This window comes from Bufo bufo, chromosome 8 (genome assembly GCF_905171765.1).
Source record: "Bufo bufo chromosome 8, aBufBuf1.1, whole genome shotgun sequence".
Classification (NCBI taxonomy): domain Eukaryota; kingdom Metazoa; phylum Chordata; class Amphibia; order Anura; family Bufonidae; genus Bufo; species Bufo bufo.
In genome coordinates, this window is record NC_053396.1 from 39,476,149 (window position 1) to 39,497,991 (window position 21,843).

The following is a 21,843-nucleotide window of genomic DNA, read 5'->3' on the forward strand; positions in this document are numbered from 1 at the left end:
AAATTGTTCAGATTCTAAATATTTTCTTAAAAGGGCCGTGTACCTGTGGGAAAGCATACTTACCCAGGCTTCTTCACTCCACGGTCTTGATGTAAACTTCCTGTTTGACGCTGCCACAACCGATTGCTTGGCGCATTGGTGATCTACTCCCTTTGTTTATGTGACCATTTATCACAGAGGCGTCGAACAGGACGTTTACATTCAGGAAGCCCAGTGGAGATGTTGAGGCCATGAAGCAAAGTTGCAGGCAGCCAGCACTTGATGGTGGTATTGGTTACCTTCCGTCCGACCCCTCTAATTCTCACTTGTTCCTCCTCTGATAAATTCCCCCACCCAGTGTTCAATCCCCCCTTTATACCATAATAAAACTCAGACACTAGGTTGGAAAAAATCGGCCACAGCAGCCGTTTTTATTAACATACAAAACATATAAAACCATAAACACTTCTAAATAATAATTCCCTCCAAGGGGAGGTCCTTGAAGCCCCAAACAACTGAAATTACCCCACCGGGGTGAGCCATCTTGCCTCCAGCCATTACCGACTAGCTCGGAAGCACCACTGAATGGCCTCTTTTAATTCTGCCACAAGTGGGAGTCCAGCCCCAACCATGTAACCCTTCCATCATCCTCCCCTGTGAATATACCAACTTCAAGGACCTCCCCCCGCCACCGATGCCCAGACTTGATCCCTCAAGTCTGTGCATCCCTCCACAAATTCAATGCCATCTCGATGTCGTCCTGTACCGCCAGACTCCACATATCCAAGCCAACTGCATTTAAATGCACCCCGTCGGACCGCTAAAACCCCCCAACACCTTTTTCGAGTTCCATATGCCTCACTGCCACAGACCCATTTCTGGCCATGAAACTACCCATCGCCCGGTTCACTTTAACTCTCGCCATGTTCACACCCTCAACAGCACCCTCTAGCATCCCTCCAAACTATCCTCGGGACTATATCCGACCATACCATCACAATTTTAGGAAACAACGCCCATAGCCTCAGCAGGTCAAATTTAATATCTTGAAGTAGCTCCCGAAAAGGCTGTGCTGCCAAATCGTTGCCGCCCACATGCAGCACTAACACATCAGGTGCCCTATCCTGCCTAGCAAACCGATGTTTTTCCGGCAACACCCCAGCCCAAATCACCTTACCGTCGCCGACGACCGTGGGAAATCCTAACTGCTGACCGTCCAGCCGAACTGCTGCCCGGACAGCCCCCAAGAAGACATAAGAATGCCCAAGGATCCACACTAGGGCTGGCACAGCACCTGGAACGAAAAGACCAAGGCAAAGAACAATCCTGCTATAAGAAAACCAACTGTCCCAATAAAGACACCCCCCAGGACCAGACTGTCCCCCTTACAAACGATTTAAACGTATGTAAGATTTAAGACGAATCGACTCCCACTGCCCGATCCGCTTTATGATCTCATCGCCCAAACCCCCACCTAGCCGCCTCCGTCGCTGCCTCGATCCTGAAAGAATGACTCGAATACCCCGCATGACCCAACCCTAACCGATCCAAACATTTTGAAAAAACCGCTGTGAACCGAAAACGAGACAGAAAAGATCCATCAACATGCACTAACACCGGTAAAACCCCACTCCTTCTATCCACCCCATAATCCCGCAGACACTGCACTGGACACATAGCACAACCCGGAATGCAAAAAAGTACAACTCTACGCCTTCGCACCTCTGCATCCGTCTTTGAACTGCAGATGAGGAATTCCATCCTATCGTTGAATAACTCCACGTCTTCCTTAAGCAACCCTCCAAACGTAACGCTCCAAAAAACGCCAGTCTAAATAACCGCTCCTCTGAAGCCGAACTACAAACCTCCCTTAATTGTTCCCCTAACTTCAACAGCAATTCAAAAGACACCGGTCTCCTACTATCTTCCCCTGACCGTAACCGACGCCACCCTTTTAATGCCCGCACCACCAAAAAGGACTTTGTAACGTCTGGCAACTTCCTAAACTTGAACCCAAAAGCCAACCCGGCTATGCAACTATTCATCTTTGTCACCGACCAACCCTCCTCTCTACAATGAACCACAAACAATAACATCGTAACTTCCAACTCCTCGTTCCCAACACCCAACCTACCACACCAATTCTCCCAGAACTGCCACGCTTTAAAGTATCTCGCCCACATACTGGGCACCAATGATGCCTGAATGAGCCCCGCTACGGTTCCTCCAGTAGCTCCCATAGACAACATGGGCACTCCCTCCCAAACACTTCTGCCTCTGGGGCCAGCTGCCAGAAACGGTCCCACTGTGGTCCCAACAAAAGAGAGCGTCAGCAATGCCGTTGTCCACCTCCGTACATGCACAGTCACCACCCACGTATTGAGCGACAAACACTCTAACACCTGCCGCTGAAGCAGCCGCACCACTAACGACGACGAGGCTGACAACCCATTTATTGCCTGAACCATCCCCAGGTTATCAGAGTCACTGGACCTTTTTATCACGAAAAAATTCTCCCCACAACATCACCGCCACCACTATAGAAAAAAGCTCCAGCAATGCTAAATTTTTAACCCAGCCCTTCTCCACTCAACTTTCTGGCCATACCCCCGAGCACCATTGACCCCCGCAGTAAACCCCAAAACTTCCGCTACCTGGCGCGTCCAAAAATAACTCGAAATCAAAAGAGTTCACCACATCACCCATGAATAGAGAGCGACCGTTGTTATTTTCCAAAAATGAACTCCACACTCTCAAGTCCACTCTCAATTCCTTACCCAAACGAATATAGTTATGTGGTGAAACCACCCCCGGCGTCGCCCCCCGCTAACCATCTGCTAAATACCCTCCCCATGGGCATAATATGGCACGCAAAGTTGAGTTTTCCCAGAAGTGACTGCAGCTCCTGCGACTGTAACTTTTTCAACCGGCTCACCCTCGCTACTTCCCCTTTTAAATCCACCAACTTATCGATAGGCAGTCTACATTCCAAATTGTGTCAATCACTATTCCTAAAAAACTCAACTCAGTAACCGGCCCAACCATCTTATCCTCCGCCAATGGGGCCCCAAAAGGCGTTGTCACGAGGGTATCAAGAGCCACGTCTGACTCCGTTATACCCGGGGTCAGGAAGTCGCAGCGGGTGGCTGCGCGCTCTATATCTAAAGATTATGGTGTTTCTTAGTTATTGTTTTCTGTGTTTGCCTTGCTGTCCTTTTTGTCTCTCTCAGGGATCCGTAGCTTCTCCTCCTCAGCTGTTTCGTGTCTGCCACTCCCTACCTCCTTATATTCTCCCCTCACACTTCTCTAGTTGCCAGTTATAGAGCTTCCTGCCTGGACATCTATACTGACCCACTGGAGTTGTGTATCCTGGTTGTTGTTCCTGTGTGCTACCCTCCGGATCCCTGTTTGGCTTATTGTTGTCTCCTGTTGTCGCCCACCTGGGAATATATGTTGAGTCTGTGTTGTCTGTCCTCCCCTTGGTGTTTTCCCTTAGAGTTAGTGGTGCGGACTAGTGTTCCCATCGCCCTGTTCACTACCTAGGGCTCAGCTCAGGGAAAGCCAGGGCTTTAGGCACGTGATCGGCGTACGGGTGAGGAACCCGTCTAGGGACGTCAGGGCAGCCAGGTGCCAGCCGCCAGGTGAGTCAGGGGTCACCATCTTCCCTCTCACTTGGGCAGGGCCTTCCTCGTTCCCTCCCTCTGTGTCACGTATGTGATAGCCACGCCGACCGTGATATTATAACTGGCCCTTACTTTTTGAGAAAAAAAAAAATATATAAATAAATAATTTTTTTTAAATTTTTTGTTTGTTGTTTTTTTTTCTCTCTCTACTTAGAATCCAATATGGATCCTATTGATGCCTTGGCAGAACAGCTTCAAAGCCTGTCTTTGGAGGTGGCAGGATTGAAGGCGTCTGTTCTCCAACAACAGCAGCAAATGCAGCAGACCGCACCCCCAGCGGTTGCTATGGGTAACCAGGTTGTCACTGAACCCAAGGTTGCTCTTCCCGACAGATTTTCTGGGGGAAGGGACAAATTTGCAACGTTCCGTGAGGCCTGCAAATTATATTTTAAGTTGCGCCCTTACTCCTCAGGTCATGAAGAACAGCGGGTTGGGATTGTCATTTCCCTGCCTCAGGGGGATCCGCAATCCTGGGCGTTCTCGTTACCCCCTGGTTCTCAGGCTCTTCAGTGGAGGGATTTTTTGGGGCTTTGGGTCTCATATATGATGACCCTGACCGAGTCGCCCTGGCTGAGTCGAAGTTACGGAGACTCCTACAGGGAGATCGGTCAGCAGAGGAATATTGCTCAGAGTTCCGTAGGTGGGCTACGGATACTCAGTGGAACGACCCGGCTCTCAGGAGTCAGTTCTGCTCTGGGTTATCTGAAAGGGTTAAGGATGCACTGGCGCTGTATGAGACCCCCCCTTTCCCTTGATGCTGTTATGTCCCTCTCTATCAGAATAGATAGACGTCTTAGGGAGAGATCGAAAATTCCGGAGCAATTGGTTACCTCTCCCAAGCAACAGTCAGCCTGTACTGACTTAGATGAGCCTATGCAGCTAGGCGGAACTTCTCGTCAGGTCCGTCCTCCCGAGATTCGCCGTAGGGGGGGGGCTTGTTTTTTCTGTGGGGGGAGGGGTCATTTCATTAATGTCTGTCCCTCCTTTCTCAAAAACAAAAGACCGTCGGAAAACTACTAACCCCGGGCTGTGCGGAGGATGTCAGCCGGGGGGTATACGTTTCCTCCATACGAACATCTCAATTTGTGTTACCAGCGGTCATTGTTTTTGGTGTTAAGACGGAGTCTATTTCTGTTTTTCTAGACAGTGGAGCAGGGGTAAACTTGATTGATGCCCATTTTGCCCGCACTATGGGTTTGTCTCTCTGTACGCTGCAGAGACCTATTCCCGTATTCGCTATAGATTCTGCTCCTCTGTCTCAGAGAAACCTCACCCACATTGTTCGTAATTTACACCTTCGGGTAGGGGACCACCATAATGAGTGTCTTTCATGTTACGTTCTGGAGGGCCTTCCCTCTCCGGTGGTATTGGGTCTTCCCTGGTTGGTAGCGCACAATCCAGTGGTGGATTGGCAGGCCAGGGAGATATTGGAGTGGAGTGAGCATTGCAGAGAGAATTGCTTAAATAACAATTGCTTAATCGCCTCCATTGCTTCCCTACCTACATTTATTTCGGACTTTGAGGACGTTTTTTCTGAAAAGGGTTGTCAGAAACTACCACCTCATCGTCCTTATGATTGCCCGGTTAACCTGATTCCCGGGGCAAAATTACCCAAGTCCAGGTTGTATAATCTTTCGGGTCCCGAGAGACAAGCCATGAAAGATTATATCTCCGAGAGTCTGGCTAAGGGACACATCAGACCCTCTTCTTCACCCGTGGCTGCAGGGTTTTTCTTTGTTAAAAAGAAAGATGGGGGCCTGCGTCCTTGCTTAGATTTCCGTGAGTTAAACCAGATAACCATCCGTGACCCATACCCTCTTCCTCTCATTCCTGACCTTTTTAATCAGATTGCGGGTGCTAAGTGGTTCTCCAAACTTGATCTTAGGGGGGCCTACAATCTGATTCGTATCAGGGAAGGGGATGAGTGGAAGACAGCTTTTAACACCCCTGAGGGGCATTATGAAAATCTTGTTATGCCTTTCGGTCTGACCAATGCCCCTGCTGTCTTCCAACATTTCGTTAATGATATTTTTAGTCATCTCATCGGCAGGTTTGTAGTCATATACCTAGATGATATCTTAATTTATTCGGCTGATCTGAAAACACATGAGGTGCATGTCAGGCAAGTACTGCAGGTCCTACGGACGAATAAATTATATGCGAAAATTGAAAAATGTGTCTTCGCTGTTCAGGAATTACAGTTCCTGGGATATCTATTATCTGCTTCAGGTTTCCGCATGGATCCTGGGAAGGTCCAGGCAATTTTAGATTGGGATCTTCCTGAGAACCTTAAAGCCCTACAACGGTTTTTGGGTTTCGCTAATTTCTATAGAAAGTTCATTAAAAATTATTCAGTGATCGTTAAACCCCTTACCGACATGACTAGGAAGGGGACGGATTTTTCCAAATGGTCTGACGCCGCTAAAGATGCATTTTCCTCTCTAAAGGAGAGGTTTACCTCGGCACCTGTTCTAATTCAACCTGATGTCTCCCAGCCTTTTATTGTCGAGGTAGATGCGTCAGAGGTGGGAGTGGGAGCTGTATTGTCTCAGGGTCCGTCTCCTGGCAAATGGCGTCCTTGCGCTTTCTTTTCCAAAAAATTATCTTCTGCAGAGAAGAATTATGATATTGGAAATAGGGAACTGTTGGCGATTAAACTGGCGCTTGAAGAGTGGCGTCACTTCTTAGAGGGAGCAATCCACCCCGTCACGGTGATTACGGATCACAAGAACCTTCTGTACCTAGAATCGGCTAAACGTCTCACCCCTAGACAAGCTAGGTGGTCGCTATTCTTTACCAGATTTAACTTTGTAATCACCTATCGTCCTGGGGCAAAAAATACCAAGGCAGACGCATTATCTCGTAGTTTCCCTGGAGGGGGTAATGTTTGTGATCCGGTACCTATTTTACAAAGAGGAGTGGTTGTCTCTGCTGTACACTCTGTTCTAGAGGGAAAGGTGTTAGAGGCTCAGGGGGACGCCCCGGCCTCTTGCCCCTCAGAGAAATTGTTTGTACCGTTAAACCTGCGTCTTGAATTATTAAAAGAACATCATAATTCGGCACTTGCTGGACACCCGGGTAGTATAGCAACCTTGGAGCTTTTATCTCGTCGTTTTTGGTGGCCAAGGTTGCGTCAGGATGTAATGGATTTCGTGTCTACTTGTTCTACTTGTGCACGCGCGAAAGTCTTTCATACACGTCCAGCAGGGTCTTTATTGCCACTTTTCATTCCCAATAGGCCATGGACACATCTGTCTATGGATTTCATCACTGACTTACCGTTGTCGGCGGGTAAAACAGTTATCTTGGTAGTAGTAGACAGGTTTAGCAAAATGGTACACTTTATTGCACTACCCGCACTTCCTAATGCTAAAACTCTCGCTCAGGTGTTTATCAGTGAAATCGTGAAGCTTCACGGGGTCCCTTCCGATGTGGTTTCGGATCGGGGAACCCAGTTTATTTCTAAGTTTTGGAAAGCTTTTTGTTCCCGTTTGGGGGTTCACTTGTCCTTTTCCTCAGCTTTCCATCCTCAGTCGAATGGACAGACTGAGCGTACCAACCAAAACCTAGAAACATATTTAAGGTGTTTTGTGTCTGAAAACCAAGAGTTGTGGTCATCATACTTACCGTTAGCTGAGTTTGCCATAAATAATCATTATCAGGAGTCCACTGGCAAGTCACCATTCCTTGGTGCATACGGTTTTCATCCCCAATTTTGTACTTTCAAAGAGGGGGGGTCTTCTGGGGTTCCCGAAGAGGAAAGGTTTTCTTCATCTCTTTCATCGGTATGGCAGAAGGTGCAAGTTAACTTGAAAAAGATGAGTGGTAAATATAAATGCATGGCCGATAAGAAACGGTCGCCAGGTCCGGACCTAGGAGTGAATGACTATGTGTGGTTGTCTACTAGGAATATTAAGTTGAAGGTTCCTTCTTGGAAACTGGGTCCTAGGTTCATTGGTCCCTATAAAATATTAGCCGTCATTAACCCTGTGGCTTTTCGCCTGGAGCTACCTCAGACTTTTAAGATCCATAACGTCTTCCATAAATCGTTACTCAAGAAGTATGTTCCACCTCTAGAACCATCGCCGCTGCCACCTCCTCCTGTTATTGTGGATGGTAATCTGGAGTTTCAAATAGCCAGAATTGTTGATTCTCGTCGGGTCCGCCGCTCTCTTCAGTATCTTGTGCATTGGAGGGGTTACGGTCCCGAGGAAAGAATGTGGGTTCCAGCGTCAGAGGTAAACGCCAACAGGTTAATTCAGACTTTCCATGCCTCTCATCCGGAGAGACCTGGTCCTGAGGCCCCTCGTGAAAGGGGGGGTGCTGTCACGAGGGTATCAAGAGCCACGTCTGACTCCGTTATACCCGGGGTCAGGAAGTCGCAGCGGGTGGCTGCGCGCTCTATATCTAAAGATTATGGTGTTTCTTAGTTATTGTTTTCTGTGTTTGCCTTGCTGTCCTTTTTGTCTCTCTCAGGGATCCGTAGCTTCTCCTCCTCAGCTGTTTCGTGTCTGCCACTCCCTACCTCCTTATATTCTCCCCTCACACTTCTCTAGTTGCCAGTTATAGAGCTTCCTGCCTGGACATCTATACTGACCCACTGGAGTTGTGTATCCTGGTTGTTGTTCCTGTGTGCTACCCTCCGGATCCCTGTTTGGCTTATTGTTGTCTCCTGTTGTCGCCCACCTGGGAATATATGTTGAGTCTGTGTGGTCTGTCCTCCCCTTGGTGTTTTCCCTTAGAGTTAGTGGTGCGGACTAGTGTTCCCATCGCCCTGTTCACTACCTAGGGCTCAGCTCAGGGAAAGCCAGGGCTTTAGGCACGTGATCGGCGTACGGGTGAGGAACCCGTCTAGGGACGTCAGGGCAGCCAGGTGCCAGCCGCCAGGTGAGTCAGGGGTCACCATCTTCCCTCTCACTTGGGCAGGGCCTTCCTCGTTCCCTCCCTCTGTGTCACGTATGTGATAGCCACGCCGACCGTGATAGGCGTACCCAGTGTTTGCAACAACAGTGCACACACCCTAAAATCTGGGGGGCCAATACACAGGAAATCGTCCAAGTAGTGAATGATAGATTCACAACCTGACAAATCCGCCACTGCCCATTCCAGAAACGAGCTAAATGCCTCAAAGTACAGGCAAGACAGGGAACAACCCATTGGCAAACACCGATCTACGAAGAACCCCATATCCCAAAAACACCCCAACAGATGTAAACAATCCGATGCACTGGCAGTAACCTAAATGCCGCCTCAATATTATTATAAAATCATAATGTTATACTAAAAACTCCGTAGTAGTTTTTCATTCATATACATATCCACTCCCATAAATCATTACAACCTAAAAATGAAACCAATCATAGACCGCTAACCCACAGGCCACACACCCTTTCATTCAGAACATGAGATTACATCACAAACCACATGACCCCTCCCAGCCAATCAACACCCCTTTTCATCCTACTCTCAAAGGTCCTGGAACAAAAACCTGTATTCATACGAGGCATGGTTTAAGATCAAAATCCACATTCATACCTCTCGGTTGTAGTGTGTCCAACCTGTAAATCCACTCAACCTCTTTTTGGTTGATTTGTTTGATATTATTACCTCCTCGCCAATGCAGCTTGACAAGTTCGACACCTACAAGTTGCAAACCCCTGGGATTCTTATTGTGCATAGAAACACTATGAGTTTCCAGCCCCTTTTTGATATTCCTTACGTGTTCTTGAATCCTCACTTTAAGTTTCCTCAGAGTTCGGCCCACATACTGGAGGCCACAAAGGCACTCCCACATGTACACAACCCCCACGCTCTCGCAGGATATAGACCCTTTAACCTTACAATCTAAATCTTTCTAATTCGAATGCACACTCTGTGTGTACCTCCTTCTATTGGCTTTCTTCTTATTCCTACAGGGTAAACAAAAACTACACCAGGTAAACTTATTTCCAGCTTTCTGAGGATCTTGGTGGACAAAACTATGGACTAATTTGGTACGTAAATTTGCGGCTTTCCTGAAAATCATCTGTGGCTGTTCCGGAATTTCCAGTCCAAGCACAGGATCGTTCTTCAGGACAGCCCAGTTTTTCTTTATTGCATTCTTAATCATGCCGGCATGTACATTAAATTGTGTAATAAAAGAAAAACAAAAGTCTCTATTTTGTCTGGGGCTTTTTAAGATCTACTTCTCGACTCTCCTGTTCCTCTATTTCTTTCCCACACCTATCTAAGGCTACTTTCACACTAGCGTTCGGAGCGGATCCGTCTGATGTTTCATCAGACGGATCCGCTCCGATAATGCAGACGTTCGCATCCGTTCAGAACGGATGCGTCTGCATTAAAACTTAGAAAATTTTCTAAGTGTGAAAGTAGCCTGAGCGGATCCGTTCAGACTTTACATTGAAAGTCAATGGGGAACGGATCCGCTTAATGATTGAGCCATATAGTGTCATCTTCAAGCGGATCCGTCCCCATTGACTTACATTGTAAGTGTGGACGGATCCGCTCGCCTCCGCACGGCCAGGCGGACACCCGAACGCTGCAAGCAGCGTTCAGGTGTCCGCTCACTGAGCGGAGCGGAGGCTGAACGCTGGCAGGCGGATGCATTCTCAGTGGATCCGCCTCCACTGAGAATGCATTGGGGCCAGACGGATGCGTTCGGGGCCACTCGTGAGCCCCTTCAAACGGTGCGCACGAGCGGACACCCGAACGCTAGTGTGAAAGTAGCCTAAATCATCCTTACAATAGCCTTTCTCCAAAAAATGTCCCTTGATGACCTCACTCTGTGTTCTAAAATCCTCAATTTTTGAACAATTCCTAAAAATCCTTTTTATTTGTCCCTTCGGTATATTTCTGATCCAAGGGGTATAGTGACAACTGGAAGTGTCTATATAACCATTGACGTCCGTCTCCTTGAAAAAAGTTTTTGTTCTGAGCTGATGGTTCTCCACAAAAATCAAGTTCAAAAAGTTAATAGAGACATCACTGACCGTACTGGTAAAGGAAAGGTTCCATTGATTCACATTCAGCTGATCAATGAAATCCAGGAGACCCTGTTTCTCTCCTCTCCAGATAATTAGACAGTCGTCGATATATCTCTTCCAACTTAAAAGCTCACCAAAAGATGTCTTTTCCAAGGACGGGCTCAATGGTCAAACGCTCCCAGTACCCCATAAATATATTTTGCCAATATAAAAGGGGTGTTGATTGGCTGGGAGGGGTCATGTGGTTTGTGATGTAATCTCATGTTCTGAATGAAAGGGGGTGTGGCCTGTGGGTTAGCGATCTATGATTGGTTTCATTTTTAGGTTGTAATGATTTATGGGAGTGGATATGTATATGAATGAAAAACTACTACGGAGTTTTTAGTATAACATTATGATTTTATAATAATATTATGGCTTATGATGCAATGTGGAATAACTTGTTTTTTGTATGTATTGTATTTATTTCTATTTTTTTATATATTTATTGTGGATTTAAGAGGTGGAGTATACACCCTCCTGTGGGTTAAATAGACCGCCCCGGAATGGGCGGATTAGATGCCCCAGACGAAGCTTTTCGGAGCAAAACCCGGGTTGGGTGTACGAGATTGGATATTATATACTGCCTGTTTTTTATTCACCTTTGTGAGTATAATAAATTCCATTTATTCTGTATATGTGATGGTGCTTCACTATTGCGGTTATCCTTTCGTCTCGAACAGAGGCGAATGAGTGGAGGTTTTGTGGCTTTCTGTGGTCTTACTGCTTCCCTATATCCACGTATTATTGGAATGAGTCTAGAGTGGTGATTTTTCTCCCTTCTGGAGCAGCGCGGTCCAACTGGAAAAGGATCAAAACGGCCAATCCCTACTCCCCAGAGTCTCCTTAAACCCACCCCTCTAACCCCCGAGCCTATCCCTATCCCCCTGGGGTCTCCCTGAACCAAACCCCCCGCCATGATGGCCTCCCCTAAAGGCTTTTCCCCCCAGTCCGGCCATACCTAGAAATCAGGTAAATATGCTTCCCTTTTCAGGTCTTCTCAGGATAGGGGTTTGTCAATAACCCCTCAAAGGTGCACAACCCCTTAAAGACCAATGCATTGCATATACTATATATGCCTTGGGTTTAAGGCTGCTAGGGGGACCAGAAACAGCCAGGGACCCTAGAGAGAAGACATACAGGTTTTTCACCATGTTGCCGCTGTGTCTGTTCATCCCGGTGATCATATCATTGAATCGTCTCATACGTCAAGACCTGATTACCTGAAATTGGACATGTAATTAGGTAATGATGAACTCAAATTATAATTATTTATTATTAAAGCGCCATTCATTCCATAGCGCTGATTAGCAGAGAGGAGAGGCAGAGGAGTAACTGGGGGGAGAGGTGGATTAACCAGGCAGCATAGAGTGCAGGGTTGCGAGAATGCTAGATGGGAGTCCACAGAGGAGAATGTAACAGTAGTCTAGGCAGGAGATGATGAGGGCACGTGCATGCATTTTTGCACACTCTGGATTGAGGAATATAAGGATCAGATTGGTGGTAGCAGGAGGTGGAAAGGGCTTAGATGTGTGGTTTAAAGGACAGAGCAGAATCAAAGGTTACCTCAAGGCAGTGGACTTTGGTGACAGGGGAGAGTGTGCAGCCATTGACTGATAGAAAGGTCTGATGAGGGGGCTGAGTGAGATTGGAGGGGGGGATGATAAATTGTTTTATCCATGTTAAGTTTTGGAAAGCAAGAGGAGAAGGAAGAGGCTATAGAGCAGGGCATGCGGCCCCCATAACCAAGGTTTGCGACCCCCGTCCTGCTGGGCAGAAACACAGCTAATCGTGCGATCAGCTGTGTTTCTGCCCAGAGCCGCACAATTGCAGGGTTACATCTCCTGCACTGTAGCAGGAGCAGGATGGGTCCCCGGCTATCAGAGACAGCGCTGTGCAGTTTAGACCGGCGATCACGTTTCCAGGTGTCAGGGGCAGAGGACTGCAGAGCCTCACCAGCTCTGCCCTGTACAAAGCCCCCCTCAGCAGGCTGGTTTTCCCTGTGACTGGGGCTCCTTTGGACGCTCCAGTTACAGTTGAAATAGTGCAAAAAAAGTCTGTGTCCCCAAAGGACTTTTATGGACCTTTTAAGGACAAATTATGTGGCAAATATATATATTAAAAGTAAAATAAAAAAACATTGAAAACACAATAAAAAAAACACAAATAAAAGGAAAAAGAAGTGAAAAATTAAACAAAAAACAAGTTAGTGTCCCCCAGAGGTCTTTTAAAGACCTCTTGGGAGGACATACAGTACTGCAAAAAAAAAAAAAAAAATATATATATATATATATATACTTTATTTATTTAATTAACATCTTTTTGCTAAAATTGTCTTTTCTTATATATATATATATATATATATATATATTTATATATATAAAAGAAAAGACAATTTTAGCAAAAAGATGTTAATTAAATAAATAAAGTACAAGTAATAGGAAAAAGTGCAAAATAAAAATGTTCACTGTCATGTGGAAAAAATATATTTTGTGACAACGAAAATGGAAAAAAAATTGCATTCCAAGAGCTATAACTTTTTTGTTTTTTTAGCAATGTACCTGAGGTCTTATTTTTTGCAGGACAAGTTATAGTTTTTAATGCACCATTTTAAGTACATGTAATGATTGATTAAAGCCAGCTGTTTAGCTAAAAAAAAACTTTGTTTATGTCAGTAAAAAGGCGTATTCGTATTAGTGGTTACTGAGGGGTTAAAATAATAATAAAATGATGATAAAAGAATTTAAAAAAAATACAAAATAAATAAAATACTAATAAAAGGAAAAAAAAAGGAAAATGTGCAAAATAAAAAAGTCTTGTTGTAGCAGAAATATATTTAAAAATATATATATATTGTAAGATACATAAAAGAAAAAAACACCCACACCAACCAAAACCATTACAATTATCACCCCATTCACGTGAAACTATACATATTGTATAATAAAACGATCCAAAACATATAGGGAACTAATTATAATAGTTTGCATATTTAAATAATAGTTTGAATAAAAATGTACAGTTTTCCCCTAATAAAACGAAAAAAAAAATAGATTAAAAAGCCCTGTGTAATAAAAAGATGCAAAAGTTATTTTGGTACTCCAAAAAATAAATAAAAGTTACAAGGGTTTGAACCATGTGTGCTAAATCACAAAAAAGTGACTGGTCAGTAAGGCCTAAAGGTGTTCTGTCCCCAGATGCAGATCCAGTTGTTTCTGTGTGTTTATCAGTTTGACATTGCATTACCTTGTGTTGTAATTCATGTGCATTACATTGTATGGTCACAGCACCATCTACTGATGAGTTCATGTATTTCATCCAGCCTGTTTTTCCCTATGCATTATGGGAGTCCCAGGGCATTGTGGGTAGTTCCTGGTTCTTTCTAGTCTTGTGCTGGTACAGCAAGCAGCCACCAACTCTCACTGGTTTTCCTGCCCCATCATCTGTTATTCAGCCTGTTTTTAAGCATAGTCGGTAAGGGCACTATCTATGTGTCATTATACTGCAGTTTATTATGTTGTTGCATTTGATAGCATTGTCATTGCATTACCTCATGTACTTTATGTATAGCAGATTATTCTGTATCCTATACAATGTACTATTGATGTATATGTTCTAAAATACTACAGTTTTATTCTGTAGTTTCACCTTTCCTGTCTATCTACTATCAATAAAGAGAAAGTTAAAGCAGTACAGTTTTCTCTTCTTATCAAGACAGAGAAGGTTTAGCTACATGTCAGATTACACACTCTGCTAACGTGTATGAGGACAGTATAAAAGGGTTAACCAATAAGTGCTTTCCCAGCTAGTAAGGCCTCATACACACGACCGTACCTTTTCATTTGGTCCGCAGGCCATGTGTGTTCTGCATTTTTCAGAATGCACTAACGGATGCGGACAGCACTTGGAGTGCTGGCCGCATCTTTTGCAGCCCCATTGAAGTGAATAGTTCCACATCCAAGCCACATTTAAAAAAATGTGGTTTAGATACGGACTAAAACAAAGGAGTTTCCTAGTTAAAATGATTTTTAACAAAATACTGCAGCATGGCCCCTGACACAGAAGATTCTTACTTTCCTGCTCCGTGCTGACCTCGCTGTCTCCATCCTCCTGTCTCGGAGCACCTCTCCAGCGGTGAAACGCTGCTTGTGGCCACATCACCCCTGAAGCCAGTCATTGGCTGGAGAGGTACAAGTGACTATGCCCATATCCAACCGGATGTAAACAGCTCCGGGACCAGAAGATGGAGACAGCGGGAGCGGCAGGGAGCAGGAAAGTACGAGTCTTCTATTTCAGGCCCATGCTGCAGGAACATGTTAAAAATCATTTTTTACCAGGAAATCTCTAAGCCCTTGTTACATGGCACGCTATTCAGGACAATTACTGGGAATAAATGTTCATAGGAACGATCATTCCTGATATCTGGCCGGTATAATCGTGCTGCTGATCAGCCGATAAACAAGAAATCACTCGTTTGTCGGCTGATTTGCATATTTTATCAGGATGAAAGATGTACAGTCGTGGCCAAAAGTTTTGAGAATGACACAAATATTAGTTTTCACAAAGTTTGCTGCTAAACTGCTTTTAGATCTTTGTTTCAGTTGTTTCTGTGATGTAGTGAAATATAATTACACGCACTTCATACGTTTCAAAGGCTTTTATCGACAATTACATGACATTTATGCAAAGAGTCAGTATTTGCAGTGTTGGCCCTTCTTTTTCAGGACCTCTGCAATTCGACTGGGCATGCTCTCAATCAACTTCTGGGCCAATTCCTGACTGATAGCAACCCATTCTTTCATAATCACTTCTTGGAGTTTGTCATAATTAGTGGGTTTTTGTTTGTCCCCCCACCTCTTGAGGATGAACCACAAGTTCTCAATGGGATTAAGATCTGGGGAGTTTCCAGGCCATGGACCCAAAATGTCAACGTTTTGGTCCCCGAGCCACTTAGTTATCACTTTTGCCTTATGGCACGGTGCTCCATCGTGCTGGAAAATGCATTGTTCTTCACCAAACTGTTGTTGGATTGTTGGAAGAAGATGCTGTTGGAGGGTGTTTTGGTACCATTCTTTATTCATGGCTGTGTTTTTGGGCAAAATTGTGAGTGAGCCCACTCCCTTGGATGAGAAGCAACCCCACACATGAATGGTCTCAGGATGCTTTACTGTTGGCATGACACAGGACTGATGGTAGCGCTCACCTTTTCTTCTCCGGACAAGCCTTTTTCCAGATGCCCCAAACAATCGGAAAGAGGCTTCATCGGAGAATATGACTTTGCCCCAGTCCTCAGCAGTCCATTCACCATACTTTCTGCAGAAGATCAATCTGTCCCTGATGTTTTTTTTGGAGAGAAGTGGCTTCTTTGCTGCCCTTCTTGACACCAGGCCATCTTCCAAAAGTCTTCGCCTCACTGTGCGTGCAGATGCGCTCACACCTGCCTGCTGCCATTCCTGAGCAAGCTCTGCACTGGTGGCACTCCGATCCCGCAGCTGAATCTTCTTTAGGAGACGATCCTGGCGCTTGCTGGACTTTCTTGGACACCCTGAAGCCTTCTTAACAAGAATTGAACCTCTTTCCTTGAAGTTCTTGATGATCTTATAAATTGTTGATTGAAGTGCAATCTTAGTAGTCACAATATCCTTGCCTGTGAAGCCATTTTTATGCAACGCAATGATGGCTGCACATGTTTCTTTGCAGGTCACCATGGTTAACAATGGAAGAACAATGATTTCAAGCATCACCCTCCTTTTAACATGTCAAGTCTGCCATTTTAACCCAATCAGCCTGACATAATGATCTCCAGCCTTGTGCTCGTCAACATTCTCACCTGAGTTAACAAGACGATTACTGAAATGATCTCAGCAGGTCCTTTAATGACAGCAATGAAATGCAGTGGAAAGGTTTTTTTGGGATTAAGTTAATTTTCATGGCAAAGAAGGACTATGCAGTTCATCTGATCACTCTTCATAACATTCTGGAGTATATGCAAATTGCTATTATAAAAACTTAAGCAGCAACTTTTCCAATTTCCAATATTTATGTAATTCTCAAAACTTTTGGCCACGACTGTACAATTATCGTCAGCACATCTCACCGTGTATTCAGGAATGTGCTATCGATAATCAATAGAAGTGAATGAGGGAGGAATGACTGTGGTAGTGATCATTCCTCCCCAATCACTTTGCATTAGCCTGTGTAATAGGCTGATGCAAACAAGCGCTAATTAACTTTTTTTTGCGGCCCCTTGAAATAGTGCGGTGACAATGCGGCCCCCAGACCAAAAAAGGTTGTGCACCCCTGCTATAGAGGATAGGCATTGTGGGATTCTGGATAGAAGAGTGGTGATATCTGGACCAGTAAATTTGAGTGTCGTCAGCGTTGAAGCGATACTAAAAGCCATGGGACTCTATGAACTGTCCCAGGCCGAAGGTAAAGATTGAGAAGGGAAGGGGGTCCTAGGACAGAGCCTTGAGGGACATCAACAGAGGGGATGAGAAAAGGAGGCATTGTGTGAGTGTCTGGTATGTGAGGTACGATATGATCCAGGAGAGGGCCAAGTCTGTGACGCCAAGAGATGAGAGAGTTTGTAGCAGAAGGGAGTGGTCGACAGTGTCAAAGGCAGAGGACAGATTAAGGAGAAGGAGGACAGAGTAATAGTGTTTGGCTTTGGGTTTTTTCAGAAAGAAAAGTTAAAATATAAAACCCCTACTATCTTTTCAATTTATCAGCCTAAAAAAATCTAAAAAAAAAGCATACATTTTATGTAGAAAGTTATATGAAAAGGAACCTGAATTACAGTATTTCTTAAAAATGCAGAAAAAAAATCACTAACTCAACAAAGGTGAAAATTATAGAAGTTATAATTTTAGTTTTTGACAGAATCTGCGATTGAGGCCTTTAACCCCTTTAGGACACATTTTTTGCAAATCTGACCAGTGTCACTTTAAGTGGTGATAACTTTAAAACGCTTTGACTTATCCAGGCCATTCTGAGATTGTTTTTTCGTCACATATTGTACTTCGTGACACTGGTAAAATAAAGTCAAAAAAATAAATTTTTATTTATAAAAAAATACCAAATTTACAAACAATTTGTAAAAAATTGCAAATTTCCAAGTTTCAATTTCTCTATTTCTATAATACATAGTAATACCTCCAAAAATATTTATTACTTTACATTTCCCATATGTCTACTTCATGTTTGGATCATTTTGGGAATGATATTTTATTTTTTGGGGATGTTACAAGGCTTAGAAGTTTAGAAGCAAATCTTGAAATTTTTCAGTAATTTTCAAAAACCCAATTTTTAGGGACCAGTTCAGGTCTGAAGTCACTTTGCGAGGCTTACATAATAGAAACCACCCCATTCTAGAAACTACACCCCTCAAGGTATTCAAAACTGATTTTACAAACTTTGTTAACCCTTTAGGTGTTCCACAAGAATTAATGGAAAATAGAGATACAATTTCAAAATTTAACTTTTTTGGCAGATTTTCCATTTTAATAATTTTTTTCCAGTTACAAAGCAAGGGTTAACAGCCCAAAAAATTTGCTGGAGTGGTTTTTTTGACACCATGTCCCATTTGAAGCCCCCCTGATGCACCCCTAGAGTAGAAACTCCAAAAAACTGACCCCATTTTAGAAACTACGGGATAGGGTGGAAGTTTTGTTGGTACTAGTTTAGGGTACATATGATTTTTGGTTGCTCTATATTACACTTTTTTTGTGAGGCAAGGTAACAAGAAATAGCTGTTTTGGCACCGTTTTTATTTTTTGTTATTTACAACATTCATCTGACAGGTTATATCATGTGGTATTTTTATAGACCAGGTTGTCACGGACGCGGCGATACCTAATATGTATACTTTTTTTTTATTTATGTAAGTTTTGCACAATGATTTCTTTTTTGAAACAAAAAAAAAACATGTTTTAGTGTTTCCATAGTCTGAGAGCCATCATTTTTTCAGTTTTTGGGCGATTACCTTGGGTAGGGTATGATTTTTGCAGGATGAGATGACTGTTTTATTGGCACTATTTTGGGGTGTGTGTGACTTTTTGATCGCTTGCTATTACACTTTTTGTGATGTAAGGTGATAAAAAATGGCTTTTTTTTTACACCGTTTTTATTTTTAATTTTTTACGGTTAGGTCATGTGATATTTTTATAGAGAAAGTTATTACGGATACCTAATATGTATACTTTTTTTTTATTTATGTAAGTTTTACACAATGATTTCATTTTTGAAGCAAAAAAAAAACTTGTTTTAGTGTTTCCATAGTCTGAGAGCCATAATTTTTTCAGTTTTTGGGCGATTACCTTGGGTAGGGTATGATTTTTGCGGGATGAGATGATGGTTTTTGGGTGCGTGTGACTTTTTGATAGCTTGCTATTACACTTTTTGTGATGTAAGGTGACAAAAAATTGTTTTAGCACAGTTTTTATTTTAAATTTGTTACGGTGTTCATCTGAGGGGTTAGGTCTTGTGATATTTTTATAGAGCCGCGGCGATACCTAATATGTATACTTTTTATTTATTTATGTAAGTTTTACACAATAACAGCTTTGTTAAAACAAAAAAAATTATGTTTTAGTGTCTCCATATTCTGAGCCATAGTTTTAAAAATTTTTGGGCGATTGTCTCAGGTAGGGGCTCATTTTCTGCGGGATGAGGTGATGGTTAGATTGGTACTATTTTGGTGGGCAAACGCCTTTTTGATCGCTTGCTGTTGTACTTTTTGTGATGTAAGGTGACAAACAAATGGTTTATTTAGCACAGTTTTTATTTTTTACGGTGTTCCTCTGATGGGTTAGGTCATGTGATATGTTTATAGAGCCGGTCGATACGGACGCGGCGATACCTAATATGTATACTTTTTTTTTTCCCCTATTTTTTACTAATTTTTTTTACTTTATTTGGGGAAAATGACATTTTTGTTTATTTTTACTTGAAACTTAAAATTTTTGGGGGGGAAAACTTTATTTTTCAACTTTTTTTTCACTTTATTTTTTGTCCCACTTTGGGACTTGAACTTTTGGGGGTCTAATCCCTTTACAATGCATTCCAATACTTCTGTATTGGAATGCATTGGCTGTATGAGTAATACAGTGAGTATTACTTATACAGCTTCCGGCCTGTGAGATCCAGGGGGCTGGATCTCACAGGCTCTTCACCGGAAGGCATCGCGATGCCTTCCTTAGGCATCGCGCTGCCTTCCATGCCATCAGGTCCTCCCCTACAGCCGCATGGGGACCCGATGGCACCGCCGATCGCCGCCGCAAACCGCAGGTCTGAATTGACCTGCGGTTTGCGGCGATCCCCCCGCGCATTTAGCCAAGGTGCCTGCTCAATGATTTGAGCAGGCACCGGGTTCCGATCACCGCCCGCCGGGTGGCGGTGATCGGAAATACACATGACGTACCGGTACATCATGTGTCCTTAAGTACCAGGACAACATGCCGTACCGGTACGTCATGTGTCCTGAAGAGGTTAACACAGTTTTGAAGAAAGCACTAAGTGAGGCATCAATTCCATAAAAAAATGAATATACAATTTTGAGAGGCATATAAAAGAACAGCTACGGCTAAAAATCTTTTAAACTGCACCAAAACCCGAAAGTAGTTCAATACAGATCACCGTGTGTGCTCCGCGCCCCAACACACGTTATTCCGCCGCAATTTGGCATACACTGTTGAACACCATGTGGAATGGATGCCTTGCTTACCATTAAAGGGGCTGTCTCACTTCAGTAAATGGCATTTATCATGTAGATGAAGTGAATACAAGGCAATTACTAATGTATTTTGATTGTCCATATTGCTTCCTTTGCTGGCTGGATTCATTTTTCCATCACATTACACTGCTCGTATCCAGGGGTTATGACCACGCTGCAATCCAGCAGTGGTGGCTGTGCTTGCATACGACAGAATGAGCGCTAGCCTATGCCCAACCCCATGGTCCTGGCCTCCAGAGAGGCTGGCGCTCTTTCTGTAGTGTGCAAGCACGGCCACCACTGCTGGATTGCAGGGTGGTCATAACCATGGAAAACTTATTCAAGCCAGCAAAGAAGGCAATATAGACAATCACAATACATTAATAAGTGCCTTGTCACAAGAAAAACAAAGTACACCCTTTTTGAATTCTATGGTATTTTAATGTCAGGATGTAATAAAAAAAAATTACATTTAGTCCTTACAAGGTCTTCAAATTAGGTGAATACAGCTTCAGTTGGTGTACTCAGTTTTCCATAGGTGCAATCCACAATATATATTCAAAACATACTCACACGTGCTCCAGTGAATTATCTGGCAGCTAGTTATGTTGGGCTGCAAACCATGTGTTTCATGTACAAACCGGATTCCAAAAAAGTTGGGACACTATACAAATCGTGAATAAAAACTGAATGCAATGATGTGGAGGTGCCAACTTCTAATATTTTATTCAGAATAGAACATAAATCACGGAACAAAAGTTTAAACTGAGAAAATGTACCATTTTAAGGGAAAAATATGTTGAATCAGAATTTCATGGTGTCAACAAATCCCCAAAAAGTTGGGACAAGGCCATTTTCACCACTGTGTGGCATCTCCCCTTCTTCTTACAACACTCAACAGACGTCTGTGGACCGAGGAGACCAGTTTCTCAAGTTTAGAAATAGGAAAGCTCTCCCATTATTGTCTAATACAGGCCTCTAACTGTTCAATCGTCTTGGGCCTTCTTTGTTGCACCTTCCTCTTTATGATGCGCCAAATGTTCTCTATAGGTGAAAGATCTGGACTGCAGACTGGCCATTTCAGTACCCGGATCCTTCTCCTACGCAGCCATGATGTTGTGATTGATGCAGAATGTGGTCTGGCATTATCTTGTTGAAAAATGCAGGGTCTTCCCTGAAAGAGATGACGTCTGGATGGGAGCATATGTTGTTCTAGAACCTGAATATATTTTTCTGCATTGATGGTGCCTTTCCAGACATGCAAGCTGCCCATGCCACACGTACTCATGCAACCCCATACCATCAGAGATGCAGGCTTCTGAACTGAGCGTTGATAACAACTTGGGTTGTCCTTGTCCTCTTTGGTCCGGATGACATGGCGTCCCATATTTCCAAAAAGAACTTCGAATCGTGACTCGTCTGACCACAGAACAGTCTTCCATTTTGC